This window comes from Miscanthus floridulus, chromosome 14, assembly GCF_019320115.1.
Source record: "Miscanthus floridulus cultivar M001 chromosome 14, ASM1932011v1, whole genome shotgun sequence".
Lineage (NCBI taxonomy): Eukaryota > Viridiplantae > Streptophyta > Magnoliopsida > Poales > Poaceae > Miscanthus > Miscanthus floridulus.
Window position 1 is genome coordinate 949,926 of NC_089593.1, and position 19,106 is coordinate 969,031.

Genomic DNA, 19,106 nt, shown 5'->3' on the forward strand with positions numbered 1-19,106 from the left:
TGCATAGTTTGCGATTAATTTGCGAGACGAATCTTTTAAGCCTAATTAGTCTATGATTTGACAATGTGGTGCTACAATAACATGTGCTAACGACGGATTAATTATATTTAATAAATTCGTCTCGTGAACTACTGACGGATTCTGTAATTTGCTTTTTATTAATATCTGAACATCCCATGCAACATCCTCATATGACACATTCTAAATTTTAGTCACATGATCCAAACCACCCCTTGCTTGGCCACGATTTTTGTTAGTACTACTCAGCAGGCTGTATATTCGCAGCTTGACAGTTCCGGCGCCCAGGACCAGGAGCAGAGGCGGCGAGGCCACGTGCCGTCCGCGCAAGCCCAGCCGCCCATGTACGCACCCCCAGCCCAGCTCCCCCGTGCCACTCGGCTCCCCTGGTATACATTCCCCCACGTCTCCTCTCACCAGTCACCACCTCTAACCAAGCAAATCATTTCCCAACAAGCTAGCAGCACACGTAGGCTAGGACGACTAGGAGAGGTCCAAGCAGGAACAGAGGAGAGCAATAGTAGTAATGGCCACTAGTACACTTAGGGCGCGTTTAGTTCCCAAAATTTTTTTAGGTTTGGCTACTGTTTGGGTACTATAGCACTTTCGTTTGTATTTAACAATTAGTGTCTAATTATGGACTAATTAGATTCGAAAGTTTCGTCTCGCGATTTCTCACCCAACTGTGCAATTAGTTTTTTTTCGTCTACATTTAGTACTCCATACATGTACCGCAAGATTCGATGTGACACTTTGGGGTGAAAATTTTTGGAATCTAAACAGGACCTTAGTAGAAGCCAAGGGAGCCCCCCGTGTCAGTGTCAGGGCAAGTCTCTATCCTACTGTGCAGTGTAGAGCGTAGTATAAGGAGGACCCGGCCCCATTTGTCAGTGTCAGCAGATTTTATAATGCAGGCTGCAACTGGGCCATCCCAAAGTATGCCGTATCAGATTCATCCGGCAAATGTGCAAGAGAGTTATTATTCTCTATCTATATGTATGCTATATGTATTCGCGTGCTTACATGTAGAGCAATTCTATCATCACTAGTTGGGCCCCCGCGCTTCGCTGCGGTGTATAGGTATATATGCAAGGAAAAAGTGCATTGAAAGGTTGAAGTGGCACATTCTTTTTGTAGGGATGTGGAAATTTTCAAGTGACCAATGAAAGATGCTAGAGTTCAAAGAAAATTGAGAGAAAACAGGACATATTTTCTGGAGACTATTGCATGCTACCTTTTCCCTATTGGAATTATCGTATGCATCGATGAGTTTGTCAGGATAACAGATTACGACAATACAATTTCCTACACTAAAATAAACTGTCAAGAGAATATGTAACAGAAATCTAACAACAGAAATATACAGACTCACAACCGGAGGTTAGCATATGGAATGAAAGTAAACTGCACAGAACATCATAGTTTGTAGAGGTCAAAATAATCAACGCCTTGTTCGTTTGGGCTTGTTTGGCTGATAAGCCATGACAGAAAATACTGTTGGCTGATTTGGTGTGAGAGAAAAATACTATTCGTTGGCTGAAAAAGTACGGCTTATAAACCAAACACGACAAAGCGAACGACTGGTCAATAGCAATTGCGGAGGCCAGAAGCACAACTGTTCATCGTAGAAGCCAAATAGAAAATACACGCCGGAACAACTGCAATAACTGGGATGTAGCATGCTACATAGATACATCTGGCGTGTTCTGTGCACTACATTTTCTTGTAGGAAGCAAAGTCCTGGGGCTAACTGGAGCTTGTTTTTCGCGAACCGTGGTTTGGTTCTGCTTAATGAAATACGCGCTTTGGTGTGCTCTAAAAAAACAAAACCGTGGTTTGGTATCTACAAACATATAGGAAAAAGAATGCAAGAAAAGAACACAGTTCGGCTATTTGATTTGAGGCACATGGTAAAAGCCCTGTTAACATAATTCGATGGATAGACTGTTATGTCAATACCTCCATGCACTTTTTAGATGCAATCGTACTTCTGAATAAGTGAGTGGTATAATTTCTACTGAGCGAAAAGCAAAAACAGAATAAAACTTTTGAATGGCATTGTTGTTGAACTACTAAGAGTTTTACCCTCTTTGTTGTGCATGGAAGTGGCGATAGGTAGATTTGTTAAATATCTTCCTAGTACAGACTATGCTGAGGTTGTTTATGTTTTCCTGCAGTGGTTGACTGGTTGTAGACTGCCTTTTGTGCCCGCAGAAAGCACCTTCGATACAAGAACAGCCATAACCTAGAAACGGGGAATGCCAAACTTGTCATTGATTTTCTCTGTTTATAATTTGGCAACAGCAAACTACTGTCCACAATAAAACTACGTAGAACACGTCAATTAGCAAAGAGCTACATCAAGAAAAACGAAAATCCAGGACATATTCATGGACACCACTGTCAATTATGGAGCTGACACATCTGAAAGGTCAGGCCATTTCTCATCACAATGCAACAGAGGAAGATGTAAAATCCATCAATTTTGATGCCAAAAAAATAGTAAAATACCAGGCGGTAGCCTGGTTGAGCTAGGGACCTCTGTAAACTCACACGCATGCATGGTCGATGATTTTTGGACAAAAAAATCGAAGTTGGTATTAGGCATAACACACTTGAAATTTCAGTAATCAGATGAGGGCCTATTAGAAACAGTTCAATAGCATAGGTGCATAGGTTAGGGTTTGGGTGCCCTGCTTTCGCGCGGCAGAAGGGGTGGGCATACCTGGTGGACGTTCGTCGCCAAAGGTCTTGTCGAGAGGGCACCCGCCGTACGGCGGCACGCTGGTCGCCCATTAAGCCCCTTTGACACGGCTCATCCAAAACGGCTTCACCGGTGAAGCCAAAGCCGGTGAAGCCAGAAAAACTGGCTTTTTCCGGCTTCTAGTTCATTTTAACCACGGCTTATAAAACGGCTTCACGCTATAGTGCCTCAATTTGCGCAAAATAAATGAAGTCGAAGCCGGCATGAGCCGTGCCAAACAGGCCGCAGGGATGCGCAGAAGCAGAGTGAGCGCAGAGAGAGGTCCGCACCAGCAGGCGACACAGGTGCTGCGCGGGTTGGGGCCGAAGACGGCAGCGGCAGAGACGCCCGGCAGCCCTGTACGCGGCACCGGCGCCGAAGGCGAGCGTCGCCTGGGTGAGGCGCATGCGTGGCGAGTTGGATCGAGGATTCTGCTTTTTTTATTATTATTATTTTATTGGTCTTTATTACAGATGAAAAGAGGAACGGGACTCCGAGAGGGAGCTGGAAACTTCTGGTATCTCTACATGGGGAAAAAATGGAAAAAGAAGGGTGGGCTCCGTACAGGCATGAACAGGGTAACAGTGACGGTGCGTGTCGTACATCTACGCGTGTATTAATCTTTATTGATTAGCAATTCCACAACGGGCTCTAAAGTGGCAACATGATGGAGCCGAGGAAGTCCTGCAAGTCAGTGTTGCCCACGCTGCCCAATCCCATTTTTACACGACAATCGACACAAGTCTGCCACGAGTAGCATGGGGTTTGGACCGGTCTCCATCACAGACTTAAGATGAAGGCTCAGTTCGCTTCTCTTATATAATCCGACTTATTTTTCAGCTTATTTTTTAAGGTGAAACAGTGTTTTTCTCTCACGTCCCATCGTACTTCTGAATAGGTGAAACAGTAGCATGAGATATGAACAGTGTTTTAGTTTGTTTTTTCAACCAAACGAACGGGGCCGAAGTGTGGTACTGTTCGTTCATGCTTGGCTCACACCACCCAAGTGTTGAACCGTATGACCTCCAAATGCAGGGTATGCACGTCAAGACATTCGTATGACCAAACTTGAGAGTGCCCTCCAACGACCAACTTTGGCACCAACTGTCAGCTGAAGTGGGGAAGATGACCTAGCCGACTTGGAGGTAGAAGCAGGTTGGAACATCGGTCCCCCACCGTGATCAGGCTCCAGAGATGTCCTGCAACCACAGCCCTCGCTAATAGAAAACATCATCATTCTTGTGGCTCGGGCTCCTACGATAGCAGTTGTAGCAACACTATTCACATGCGTTTTTCTCTCTCTCTCCTCGTGAACTGAACCGTGAGCCCGAAGAGTATAGCTTCCTGTGGCTCTGGCTCCGCCTACAACAGTAACTGTAGCAGCACTATTCACATGCATTTTTCTCCCCCTCACAAAATGAATTGAGAGCTCGAAAAAACCATGTTTTGTGGCTCCTCCGGCTCTGGCTCCTCTGGTATTGTAGTACGGAGCCAGAGCCGGAGAAAGCCCTGCCAAACATGGCCTTAACTGCCATGTGCTGCATGCTTGCTACCTCGCCAGACATAAGGGTAAGGAGGGGTCGCTAGGGACACTAAATCAGTTGATGGTACATATGAACATCATGATTTGATTCGAGCGTACATGTGGAGCAGAACAAGACTAGAAGCCGTGGAATGGAGGCGACGTCGGTTGAGGTATAAAAGCAATCTTTGGGAAGAATATGGGGAACATGCCGTTGACGCTGCGCCCCCCTCTTGGACGCTTGCCAACGAGGACAGTCACTATTTAAAAAAAGGGAGATAGGCCCCTAGGATTAACAGGGTTAGCAACACACAAATCTATGTGTCTCTTAAAATATCCAACGTATTTCGCAAGCGAACAAACCATTTTTGGAGGCACCAAATAAAAGATTATTTCCATAAATCAATTATAGAGGCAAGCCTCATAAGAGGTCCGCCTTCTGGCCCATTAAAAACCCTAATACGGAGTCGCCTTCAGCACTTAGCCAACTTCAGCCGTCTCACTCCGTCTTACACCCTTACTTACCCTGCGCGACGTCTTCCACACTTCCTCTCTCTTCTCCGTCTTCCACCCTCCCTTCCTCTCCCTCCGTCTTTCACACTCCCTCTGTCTCCCTATCGCCACCCCATTCACTGATGCAACCGCCGACGTGAGGCCCCGCACCTCCCCGTCGTCTCTCTCAGCGGCGGTGGATCTCGTGCACCGCACAAGGGATGAGGAGGAGGTTGCGGGCCATGGAGATGGCAGTGGCAAATGTCGCTCTCGGTGTGGCAGCAATGGATATCCTCTCCGTGTGGTGAGCAGATCCGACAGCATCGGCGGCGGCCGTCGCCGCCGTATGACATGGCGGGTAGATGTGGACGAGCCCCATCTCCTCCTCTCCTTATGGCGGCCATATCCAGGGTCTCCTCTTCTCTCTTCGGTATCTCCCTCCACTACTCGATTGAAAGGTCCTAAATGGCTAGAGGGGGAGGTGAATAGCCTAATAAAGTTTCTACAAAATCACTAGAGCAAATATTTTAGTAAAATAAATGGTGCAAAGTGAGTTTTGCTCTAGCTCTACAAAGTGTTGCAAGCCACCTACCAAATACTAGTTGCTATGATCTCTATGTCACTCAAGAGCTAGGTTGCTACTTCTACCTCCAGTGTGAGCTAGCAAGAAAATTAACTACAGCTAATTACTACTAACTAGCTCTAACAAACAACTACTACCACTACACAAGTAAAGTAAGGAAAGTAATGCACAAAGGGAGTAGAGTGATATACCGAATCCGGCAAGACTCCGATGAGAATACCAAAAGACAAATCAATCAAGAATACCAATTTGATGAGACAATGATTTATCCCGAGGTTCACTTGCTTGCCGGCAAGCTAGTCCCCATTATGATGGCCGATTCACTTGGTGGCTCACGCGCTAATAGGCACCACGCCTAGCCCAACACTTGGGCGCTGTAAGGACCAACACAAATGAGGGCACTCAATGTCACTAGGACTTTACTATAGTACCTTTTCGCAAACTTCCGCGAGACTAAGGTCAAGAACCCCTCACAAATCACCGGAGATGGCCACGAACAATCACCAGCACGTGCCAATCCTCCACCGCTACTCCAAGCCGTATAGGTGGCAGCAACAACCAAGAGTAACAAGCAAACCCGCAGCTCACACAATCACTAGTGCCACTAGGTGCTCAAACTCTAAGCAAATGCACTAAGATCACTCCCAATCTCAGTTTGGATGAACAAATCACAAGCTAGATGAGTGGGAGGCGTGGGAGTATGCTAACAAGGTGTATCAGTCAGTTAGAGAGCCAAGAGAGTGAGCAAGAGCCGGCCAAGACCTATTTATACAGCCCCCAAAGCTAAAATAGCCATTGGCCCCTCATCCCACTTTCTGCATCCACATTGGATGCTAACTCGGGGGCATCGGACGCTACACGCCAGCGTCTGATGCACCGCACAAAGACACGTGTACTAGTCGTTTGAAGATAGACGTTGGCGCCCAATGGCTAGCTCTGTGCGCGCCCTAATCGCCAACGTTCGATGCATCATCGGACGCAACTGTCCTCAGCGTCCGATGCGATCCCGAGAGCATCCAGAGAGCTCCTAGACACATCGGACACGTCCGAGGACCCCCATCATACGCTAACTATCGTCTGATGCTCTTTGACCCGCCTGGTCAGCATATGAATAGTGTTGTCACCGCGACCAAAGCATGTCTTCATTATCGTCCGATGCCTTTGCATAGAGTCCGACGAATTATTCCCAGAGACAGAGAGCAGCCAAAGTACATCGGACATAAACACTTAGTGTCCGATGCCTTTCACTGTAGTGTCTGATGCCTCTATCGTAGCTGCCTTGCACCTAGGGTTAGCCACCGGACGATAACACTTATCGTCCGATGCCTGTGTCTTCAGTGTCCGATGCAGGCAGAGCTCCTCCTTATCTTCTCTTCTTCATCCCTTTAGCAAAAGTGTTAACTCCAACACGTTTCCAATACGTGTGCACGTGAGTTAGCATTTTTCAAACAAGTTTTCAAGGGATGTTAGCACTCACTAGGTCCTAATGCACATGTGTCGGTGTAGAAAGTGATCAACACATAAATATTTGTAGTTTTGCCGTACGTTGTGATCGGAGGTGGCCTAGCACTCAATGACACAGGGTTTATGATGGTTCAGGCAACGTTCCCTATGTCCAGTTTGAGTCAGTCGTTGACTTTATTCCTGAGCCCAGGTGCTCGAAGTTTGCAGTGGTGTTACAAACGAGAAGGAGAAAGATGGGGGGTACAAGAGGTCCGGTCGGACTCTGGTCTGAAGGGCCGAGAGTGACGGGAGCTCCGCTATGTGCTGGGTGTTCGAGCGTGTGCTTATGGTTTGAACTGGGTGGTTCAGTTGTTGTGTCTTGGTGAACTGATCGATCTAAATCAACTTAGTTGTGTTGGAGAGAGCGCATCCCCTTTTATAGATGAAGGGGATGGCCTTACAAATGAGAGGGAGAGAGTACGTACGCTACTAAGTCTTGTTGCCCATGCCGGTGGGTACAAGGTGATGGTAGGCGCTCACAATACTGTTCAATGTCAGATGCACATGGGAGGTTGCGTCGTCTTCTTCTGGTATGGCAGACGTTGGTGCCTGCCACATGGTTGATACCCAGAGGCATGCAAGGTGTTTTACCATGTTCGCCCGATATGATAAATGCCGACGCCCACAACACTGTTGATGCCTCAGAGGCATGTGGGGTAGCTTTACCGTATTTGTCGGGTATGGGAGTTGATGGCGCCCACAACACTGTAGGGGAAAATGTCGGCGCCTACAACACTGCTTGGGTTTTGTTGTGCTAGGCAGGTCACAAAGTACTATTCTGTAGGTGTATAGGGTATGGTCCCTAGTATTGTGGTTTGACTTGTGTGCCCTGCCTTATTTTCTCTGTCCGTTTTCTGGTCCCTACCGAGCGGGCGTCCCCGGTCGGTTGGTCCCAGTCGGCTTTGATCGCGCTAGTTGGAGAAGAGCAGTGAGCAGGGGTTTAGCGCATCCTCGGTCGGAGATGCGGGTTGGAGTCAGAAGCGGTGTTTTGGCCAGGCCTTCTGGTCGGAGAGGCTGTCCGGAGGTGGGCTAGAGACCGAGGCAAGCGCTCCGGTCAGAGAGGCGGGCCGGAGTCGGAAGTGGGTGTCGTTCCTCCTCGGGCAGGCCTTCTGGTCGAAGATTGGATCGCCCTTCTGGCCTATCATTTAGGTACTTGGGCTGGCCCATGAGTTGCGCGTTGGTTCACAACATTGTCTGTTGGACCGATCCCTTGCTGGGAAGCCGGTCCATGAGGGACCCAGGTTTATGAACCCGACAACATGCATAGAGTTTAATCACCTAGTGACACATAGATAACCGCATTAGCCATGAGATCACCCCTCTTAATAGTACGACTATGTATCCTAAATCCAATCATGCACTCTATTGCGTCTTGACCAGCAAAACAAAATGGTCCTTAGGTCTTATACCTTTGCCTTGACCACTTTTGTTTTTCTCTTTCTTCTTTTCCAAGTTGGAGCACTTGATCACCATCATCTAGGCCATCTCCTTCACTTGAGTGCCATCTAAGTCCATCACTTTGGACTTGGACCACCCTACCTTAACTACACACTTAAGCATAGGGTTAGTCCAATGGGTTTCATCAATTAGCCAAAACCAAACTAGGGCTTTCATCGATCTCGTCTTCCTAATCGTGGCGCCATGGTGTTTGCAGTGAGATTGGGGTCGAGGAAGGAGGAGGACGTGAGGAAGGGGACACACCATGGCCAACAGTGGCCCATGGGTTTGCAGCGCGGAGGGGGCGGAGCGGAGCTGTTTTTTCCTTGGTTTCCAGAGGTGGGCACACATCCCACCTCTGTTTGCTCTTGTTTTCAGAGGCGGGCAAACACCCCACCTCTAGAAATGAAATCTATTTGTCTTTATTAAGCATTACTATAGTAGGGAATGGAGATGGGGTGGCCATGAGGTGGTCACTTCAGTGCACGCAAACAGTGTCACTCGAGGACCACGGGTAGTGGTCACTTTGGTGCACGCAAATGGTGTCTCTCGAAGATCGGAGAGAGGCAAGCTACACAACCAAACAGGCCAAGGCCCTAGTAAAAGTCAACGTAGTAAGTAGAAATCTATTAGAGCAGGTACAATAATGGGCTTATAGTCAAGTTAATGCTGATGTGGAGGAGAGAAGAGAGGAGAGCGATGAGAGCTTGGCTCTCATGCAAGCAACAAGCGGGGTACGAATGCATATGCAGTGCTGGACCCAAATAGCAAGTGTTGTGAGGAGGAATAGGAAAGAGAAACTTTTTTACAGACAAATATGAGATAACTATTGTATAACTTGGCTCTTATAACTTGGCTTATAGCCAAGCACTTAGCTATTATTGATCTTGCTCTTAAAAAAGGGCGTACCTAGTGCAGATAGCTCCCGCTCTGTGCAGGGTCTGGGGAAGGGTGTCAGTGGCAAGCCTTAACCTCTCCTATGCAATGCGAGAAGATCGCGACTCGAACCCAGGACCTTCTGGTCACAGGCGGTAAGACTCTACCGCTTGCACCAGGCCCCCAATTTTTTACAATTTGGTCCTTTTTTGAAGAAAATTTACGTTTGGCCCCCTGGGAGACGTAAACTCATCTTTGGACCCTAGGGGTCGGCGCCAGGACTCATGGCTCTGAGGTAACATGTCTCGGTGCCACAGATCTTGGCTTCGAGGTGCCTGGCCATGCACAACAGGGCATCCTAGGTGGCATTGACGTGGCCGGTACCTCAGCGCCAGAATACATGGCTCCGAGGTCAGAGCCACAGATCTTGGCTCGGCCACCGCAGCTCTCTCTCGCCCTCTATCTCTCCCTCTCTCACGCGCTCTGTCTCTCCTTCTCACCGCCGCCGCCAGCCAGCCCCGCCGTTGCCAACGCCTCCTCAACCGGCTACCGCTAGCTCCACCACAGCAGGCCACCGCCCACCGTCCCCTACACGCCGGTCGCCTCCCCGTCCCTCTCCTCCTCCGTCGTTGCCGCCGGTGACCGCCACATAGCTACAGGCCGTGTCTGCCTCCGACATCCCGTCCCCTCCTCCCCCTCCAACACAGCAGCACCGCCACCGGCACTGAAGGCAACGGCCCCCGCCCCCGCCCCCGTCCCTACCCCCTCCGCCTAGGTACCCGCCACACAGCGGCAGGCCGCGTCTGCCTCCGACGCCTCGTCCCCTCCTCCCCCTCCGGCGCAGCGGCACTGCCACTGGCACCGGCCGCTGCCGCTGCCCCCACCCCCGCTGCCCAGGTAGTAGCGGCTCAACTTTGGGGAGCGGCTCGGGATCGCCTTCGCCGGCGTGGTCGTCGTAATGCTGGTCGTCCTCGGCTCCTTCCTGCTGCTGCGCGCGTGGCAGCTACGGTGGCTCGATAAGGCCAAGGTGTCCTCCTCCACGCCCCTCACCTGACTACCATCCCCTGACCGCCCGCCCGAAGCTCGTCGTGAGCGTCAGTTAGGTTGGTTTATTTGTGATCTAATCTGATGCTGCTGTAACTAAATGAATCCATGGTGTAGTAGTTGCGTCTATCCCTGTTCAACACCATTCTTTCCGTTCTGTGATATGAGAGGCTATGTGATATGAGAGTTGTGCTACAGCTTTGATTGTTATCGTGCCTTACCTGATCTAGATTGTTAGTTCTATTCTACTGCTGATGTGCTATTATAGTTATTTAGTGATTTAGTGATGTAATTTAGTGAGCTAATTTAGGTAGATATTTATTTAGCTAATTTAGATAGATAGTTAGATAATTTAGTTATATAGGTAGTACTTGTAGTAGATGTAGTTAGATAGATAGGTGGTTTAGATTAGATACTTATTTATTTAGGTAGAGAGTCGGAAACTTTTATATGTATGTAATTTAGTTATACCCATATTAGTTAAACCCATAATAATTTTGGTGTTGTGCATACCAACTAGATGGACAATGTAGTCACCCTGTATCATGAAGGAAGTGTGGAGGAAGATGAGTTTGGGAATGTCAGTTTTGTTGGAATGCAAAGGGTGCCAGTGATATTCGATGATTGGCCATTGTTTTCTGAGTTGTTTGGTAGGGCTCATGATGAGCTTAAATGCAATTCAAATGAAGATGCCATCTTAGTTGAGGGGGTACTTCACCATGGCAGGTTAGGGACAATTTTGAGGCGGTTGGTCCCAATTGCATTAGAGGATCAATGGGACAAATATGTCAAAACTGTCATGAAGAATGAGTTTCAATGTTTGGATTTGGTTGTGCGGAAGTTGTCCAATGATCCCACCCCTCATAGGTATTCACCCCCGAATGGTCATTCACCCCCTCATGGGTTGTCGCCAGCACCAGAGAATCCAGCACCCTCTGAGCCTCTATTACCCAACCGTGAGGTGGATGTGGAAGATATGGTTGTGTGCTCGATGCTCAATCCGCCCCAAATGAGGTTGGTGTATGTCCTGGTGTCCATGCAGAATGTGGGACTAATGATGTTGTTGGTGCCCCTCAGGAGATCCCTTTGACCAAGAATCATCCTAGTAAGTGATTTAGTAACACTTTGGCTTTCCTCATTCTTTGTTCATTCCATTCCTTTGTCTCAATGCTATCCATATTTGTGCTTTAAATGCAGGAGACAATCTTGATAATGATGGTTGTGCTCCTGTTCCTCCATCAACCAACGTGGACCCAGGGTTTATGGCCTCTAATAGTGTAGATGTTGATATTGCGGATGATGAGGAGCCCTATGGCACAGCAAGGGCTGTTGATTCTGATGATAACCACCCAGTTGCAGCTTTGAGCGAACAAGAAATGGAGCTCATCAGATGCTTGTGTCCTGATCGTGATCCACTGATTCATGAATTCAGCGACCTTAGTCATTCTCAACATGGTTATGGAGAAGGAAGAGATGACGAGCTGCTAGAGGCTCATGAGGCCGATGACAGTGTGGAAATTCAGAAGGGCATGGTCTTCAAGGACTTGCCCACCTTAAGAAGGTGGCTATAGGAATATTCTGTGAGACGTAAGAGACCATTCAAGGTGAGGCACTCCTATGTGGAGCGCCGTTACACGGTGGTGTGCGAGATGGCAGATTACAATTGGAGGATCTATGCTCGCAAACAGAAGGCCATAGGGAAATTCAAGATCACCAAAATTGTAGGTCCACACACTTATGCCCAGACAGATCTAAAACAAAAGCATAGACAGTTGACCTTCACCCTCATTGCCAGAAAGTTATACACAACTTTGAAGGGTCATCCCAACTTGAAGGTCAGGACAATTATGGAGATGACTAAGGAGATATTTAAGTGTGACATAAAGTATGGGAAAGCATGGAGGGCAAAGCAATAGGCCTAGAAGATGATATATGGGGACTAGGAGGAGGGGTACGAGCAGTTGCCTGCAATGTTCAATGCAATGAAAGCAGCAAATCCAGGCATGCATTACGTGTATATCCCGAAGCCGAATGAATGGAAGGACGGGAGGCAGATATTCTTTCGTGCATTCTGGTGCTTTCCCCAGTGCGTCGAGGCCTTCAGGCACTGTCGTCCAGTGTTATCCATTGATGGTACTTTTCTGCTTGGCAAGTACATGGGCACACTTTTGGTAGCCATTTCGTGTGACATAGACAATGCATTGGTTCCTTTGGCTTTCGCTTTGGTGGAGAGGGAGAACAAAGATAGCTGGGGGTGGTTCTTGTGGCTTGTTAGGATACATGTCGTTGGCCCTCATAGGGAGGTTGGTGTCATATCTGATAGACACCAGTGCATACTCAGTGCCGTACAGGAGCAGATTCTGGGGGTATGCACCTTTGCACCACCGTTGGTGCATCGACACCTTGCCGAGAATTTACTTCAAAAGGATGGTATGAAGGACAACTTTCCTCTATTCGAGGAGGTTGCTCGCATGCTTGAGGTGCCGTTCTTCGAGGAGAAGTTGGAGCAGCTAAAAACGGCAACAAAAGCAGAAGGTAGACAGTGGCTGAGAGGATTGATGAGAGAACCTAAGAAATGGACAAGAGCCTACGATGATGGTGGATGGAGGTATGAGTTTTAGACTAGCAACATGGCAGTGTCATTTAATAGTGTACTCAAGGGTATACGTGCCATGCCCATTAATGCCATTGTATCATTCACCTTTTATAGGCTAGTTGCATGGTTTAACGAGAGACACGCTCAAGCAATGGCACTACAGAGTAATAATCAGAAATGGGCACCTAAACCTAAGAAGCATCTTGACAAGGCAAAGGAAAGGGCTGCCACACATGACGTCGATTCCTTTGACCACAGCACCGGCAAGTACCAGGTCACAGAAAGGGGTGGTACAACGTCCGATGGTGAGGTCCAGCCATCAAGGAGTTATATTGTGGTACTTAGTAATTTCTCATGTGGATGTGGGAAAACCAGGCAGTACCACTTTCCTTGTTCTCATTATGTTGCAGCATCTCAGCATCGCAACTTTGCCTACGAGACCTAAATATCGTGGGAGTTCAGTGTTGTCAGCCTTGTATAGACTTGGCCTCCCCGTTTCGAGCCTTTCCTACACGAGGGTCAGTGGCCACCTTACACTGGGCCAAAATACATTATGGATCCAGGTACACGTTGGGACAAACATGGAACCCGAAAGAGGACGAGGCACAAGATGGTCATGGACCAGAATTCCGGTAGAACGAGGCGAGGGAGAGCAACCCCCTTTGTTACTGACCCCGAGCAGAACCAATGTGGCAAATGTGGTAGACTTGGGCATAATTCACGTACATGCCATTGGCCGCTTAGTCAGGTGAAAATAACTAATGTTTCACATGCATGTTTACTAGTACAAAAAAGTTATTTATTTGTTCATATAAAACTAATATGTACTTTCTCAATATATTTTGTAGGATGAAGCCGTTCCACCTGCTGGAGCCGTACTACGAGGAGAACCACCGAGGACGACTCACCGCGGAGGGGGAGGTAACGACTTTACTTCTGTTTGTTATTTTTCCTCTACATATGTACTTGTGTTCACGAATTAATCTAATATTTTCTATTCTTTGCAGGAACTGTACCCTCTTCGTCCTCGAACCCACGATAAGTTCGAGGACATGCGGTACGATGATAGGTACACTCCTCTTCTTGAGAGGGCTAGACTTGACGTTGTATCGTTCCAGGTTCGCCGTGGGTTGCCTGCCTTCAACCCCGCGGTGATCTCAGCTCTAGTTGACAGGTACCATAAGTATGAACTGATTCACTTCCATTTATATTTTTGGTTGTTGATGTGCATATAACCATAGTACTTCTTTCTTGTTTTGTAGATGGAGGCCGGAGACTTACAGCTTCCACCTACCTTGCGGTGAGATGACCGTTACTCTTCAGGACACGCAGAAGTTCCTTGGTGTCCGTATAAGTGGCCGCCCAGTTATCAGCCACTGCACTGCTGCTGGTTGGAGAGGTAGAGTGGAGCTCTTCCTTGGAAGAGAGCTTCCTCCAGAGACACCAAGTACCCGCTCCTCTGGAGTACTCATTAGTTGGCTGAGGCAGAACTTTGGTCAGTGTCCTGATCATTTAGACGAGCAGACAGTTACCTACTACTGCAGGGCATGGATCATGCACCTTTTTGGTTGTGTTCTGTTCCCCGATGGGACGGGAGACACCGCGTCTTGGATGTACCTACCCTGTCTTACTGACTGGCACACAGCGGGGGCCTACAGCTAGGGTTCCGCAGTGCTGGGGTACTTGTACCTGTAGCTTTGCGAGGCGTGCCACCGGAGTTCGCCGAACTCTACATTAGGAGGATGTGTTTACCTGCTTCAGCTTTGGATGTGGTCTCGTCTACTGGTCGGTCGGCCCAAAGTTCTTGATCCTCGTCCCTGGTTCGAGGTGCATGGCCTTCGACGTCGGCCGACGTATGCCTACCTTTGGGACCATGTTAAGGGTCCCTTCGCCCGGAGTAAACGCGCCTACATCGAGTTCGCGAACGAGCTCGACGCACTCACGCCAGGGCTGGTGAGTTAGCTGCATTTCACATACTAATTTGTTTTTCCGATGTAAGCACTACTTGACTAAAGAATCAAATGTAGGTTAGTTGGGAGCCGTACGACGACGAACAGTACGAGCACATTGGGTTCAGCGTCATGTGCAAGATGGACGAAGACCTGTACCTGATGCGGTGCCCGTTGATCTGTTTCTACGCAGTTGAGTTCCACCTGCCACACCGGGTTGCACGTCAATTTGTGTTGAGGCAGGAGTGGCTCGTGGAACCGTTCTCGACGTCAATAGACTTGCACAAGTAAGCGTCTTTGAACTGTGGTATACTTTATTGAATATTATGACGTGCACACATGCCATGTTCTGAATACAGTAAATGAGGTCACTGTCTTTTCTGGCGGCAGCCATGGAGATATCAATTGCACTTTGGCTTGACAGTAGCTTGTCCCATGCCATGGCTTTGGTTGTCGAACCTAAAAATTGCTGCTCCAAAGATACGTTTGCTCAGGCGGTGGCCATAGTAGTAGCACTGATGGTCCAACAATTTGACTGCGCACAAACAATGGCCGCAGTAACAATTGTAGCTCCACTTTGCCTCCCTCGTTGTGAAGTTTACTCTGATACTTCTCCTAGTGAATGCCAACCCCTTGCTGAATTTTACTGAAGCAAACCCTGTTCAAATCCAAGCTGCAAACGTTGCAACAGTCAAATGTATTCAGCACCCTCCAGATCAGATCATATACTACTTCCTCTTGCTGTACAACCAAATTGAAGTATAGAAGTTTCATGGCAATCAAAAACTTGTGATATATGGAATATGTGCCTATTTCAATGTAACTCAACACATCAATACCAGATTTAGCTTGATAGCAACTGAAAGATGGCCAAGGTCTTGGTCGCAGCGTGTCTCTGCTACTTTTGCACTGATCACCAGCAATTAATACAAAAATGTCAATCTGTGCATAGCTCAAACTTTCAACTAATAGATTCAATTTCCAATTATCTTCCCGACGAGAGTATATACCACCACCAAGCCACCAAAAGATATAATCAACTAATCTTAAGATGTTTTTGTCTTTTTTCTGTACTTATGGATGTGAGGGTCATTTTCAACTAGTTATAGTGTCTGCTCTCCAATTTTATTATGATATCCTGTTGAAGCCTATAAGTTTGCATTTTCATTTCTGTCGACCTACAGGATCGATCGTCGGAAACAAAAGAAGGAGACGGACTTTGAGACCTTGCACCGTGACTACATCGACCACTGGAAAAACTTTCATGAGAACTTATATGAGAATGACCAGTCCCACACGAACGAGAACTTCAGAGCGTACCTATCTTAGTACAGACGGGCAACAGGACCAAGCTGAAGATGCAATGGACCCAAACAGACTATGCCGACATTGAGTCCTCCGATGATGAACAAACATCTTACGACCTTGCGACGAGGGCCGGGACACAAGTGAAGCCTGCACCGATCCTGAACCGAGTGGTAATATCAACTATAACCCCATCATTTAAATACCATTGCATGCAGTTGCCTGTGCCGGTGGCCACTTATTTTGCTTGTAGCTAAGCAAGGCCTGAAATTTGGACTCCCGGCCAGGTTGCCTTAACTTCACTGTAGTCAGTACCTGTGAAAGGTTGTTCACGCACCTCAAAAGCACCTGTGAAACTCCACCTCAGTTGGTTTGTCTTCAGACGAGGAATGACAACAGAAAGAACAGGCATGCTGGGCCTGTACTTGGCAATGAGCCTGCAAATCATTTAGATATACATGAGACTAATTTTCACTAAACTTAAACTACAGCCCTGTAGCAATATTCATTTGTATATATATATATATACCTTGCAGCCCGTCCAGAAGAGGTGAAGCAAATGATGACTGATGCCTTAACTTTGATAGTAGCTCGCACCTAGAAAAGTAGTTATGGTATTTTAGATCCCCAAAAAATAAGTACACAGAAGTAAAGATAATTGTTGAAATGCAAATCCTTCGTCAAGAAAACATACAACTCAATAGAAATTTTACCTCAGCACAAATTCTGCCCACTGTAAAAGCAATTGTGCATCATGATTGGACTGTCCTTTTCTAAGTACACCATGGACCAGTATGTCAGGTTATAAAGGCCAGAGTCCACCAAAGATTTTTGGAAATCCACTAAAAATTGTCAAGAACTTACCGTCGAGAGCTGCATTTGCCACATCAGTTTAGATTTCCTACCTAGGTATTATGAGAAGGTACACCTACCTAGGTTTTTAGCGCATTAATATTTTTTTATTTTGCAGGGCAACGCGCTGAAGCAATATGTGATTGAGATCGAACGGTTTTCAAGGACAGGCGTGGACGACCACACACTAAACAACTTTCTTGGAGTAAGTTGACATTAGCCCTCTTGTTGTTTTATGCTTAAGTAAGTTGTTTGAGCTAGTGGTTTTCTACTTAATATCTCACTGCTCAAGCATGACATCTAGCATAGCAGAGGTAGTATGATGATGATATGGCATTCATTTGAATAATAACTTATCTATATGCACTCAACAGCTTACTAATTGCATCTTTGCATGACAGAGGCTAGCACATAGGCTGCGGCGTGCTACAACTCGTTGTGGTTGTGGTACTAGCGCTGCGATGGACGTACACGGGTCACATGCACGACAATGGGACACACCTGTAGGCCTCTGTACTTCTTCTCACGGAGGTACTAGCGTTGCGACTGTGGACACTTTCCAAGGCCACGGAGACGAGGACGATGAGGAGGAGGCCAAGGAGCATGGTTATGATGAGCTTGCCGAGTCTCAGCTCCAGGACGCTCCTTCGACTGAGCCTACGCAGGTTGCAGGAACGAGACGACGCCGTCCGCCTTGCAAGTACACTCTAGGCACCGACGCTCTTGGCCACAAGGGTAAGGGTAAGACTAGGAGACAGTGACGATGACTTGTATGTTAAGACTATGCTACCAACTTAGGCCCTGTTTAATTCCCAAAAATTTTCACCCCAAAGTGTCACATCGAATCTTGCGGCACATGCATAGAGTATTAAATATAGACGAAAAAAACTAATTGCACAGTTTGGTTGAAAATCGCGAGACGAATGTTTTAAGCCTAATTAGGCCATGATTAGCCATAAGTGCTACAGTAACCAACAAGCGCTAATGATGGATTAATTAGGCTTAATAGATTCGTCTCGCAGTTTCCAGGCGAGCTATGTAATTAGTTTTTTTATTAGTATCCGAAAACCCCTTCCGACATCCCCCGAAACATCTGATGTGACACCCAAAAATTTTCATTTCGCGAACTAAACACACCCTTAGATTTGATGCCACAACTATTTGGGTTGCATGGACTTTGCTTATTTTGCATGTGTGGAGATTTGGAAAGTATGTAGTTACTTTCTTATAACTATTTGGAACTGTATGGACATTGTGGACTATCTGGACTATGCATGACATGTTATGTTGATTGTGATGTTCGATGTGGTTGTATTGTGCTCTTTGGACGATTAAATGTTTGGATTATATAATGATGTCTCTGTTTGTAACCGTGGATGCTCCTGAAACATGGGAAACTTTTGCGAATTTTTTAGCAGTGAATCATTAATTATACTACACTGCTAAAAAGGCACAAATATAGTACACAGATTAAATATAAATTCATTAGAACATGTATAGTCCAATCATATCGTACAGACGCTTTGCAGATGAATCTATGCTTTTTAGACAATGAAAAAATATTTTTTAGTTACAAGGACGAGGAGTACGATGACAGCAATGATTTATCACTTCACTTACATAGTACACATATAGCATCTAGGCTTTTCAGTGATTTATCATGTCAACGACGAATAGACTTTTCAGGAAACGAATCTAGGCTTTTCAGTGTCCATTGAAATAGCCTCTTCAGTGAAACTAATTAGGCTTCTTGTGACCAGTTATAACACATTAAAATGACAACTAAACCTGCCTCTACCTATATATACGCAATGTTGGATACATTGCTACTTACTTCCCAACTAGTATTTTCTTTCGTTGCAGTACCAATGTCTGGAGGGTCGTCCAGAGGAGAGGAAAGGGGAAGGGAACTACCATTGTGTGGGAGGGTTCTCTTGGTCCCGATTTCTTTGAGGAAGCTCTTTATGAGAGGTTCCCAGTTAAGAGCAAAAGTAATTTCACCAAAGAGGCACCACTGAGAGGATACGATGAACGAAAAAAAGAGTGGCCAAAATGCATGCATGGTGAGGACTGCCTAGTGTAGATGTTCACCGAGGGAATAGATGAAGGTCGTCGTTTCTTCAAATGCCCGCGAGCATGGGTAATTGCTATTACTATTTGTTTTTTCAATATGTTCCTCTTCTATA

At 46.9% G+C, this 19,106-nt stretch overlaps 1 pseudogene; it reads left to right on the plus strand.

The window, feature by feature from the left end:
- The first annotated feature begins 12,188 nt into the window (after nt 1-12,188).
- LOC136505650 (uncharacterized) lies at nt 12,189-17,681 on the plus strand (annotated as a pseudogene).
- The last annotated feature ends 1,425 nt before the right edge of the window (nt 17,682-19,106 follow it).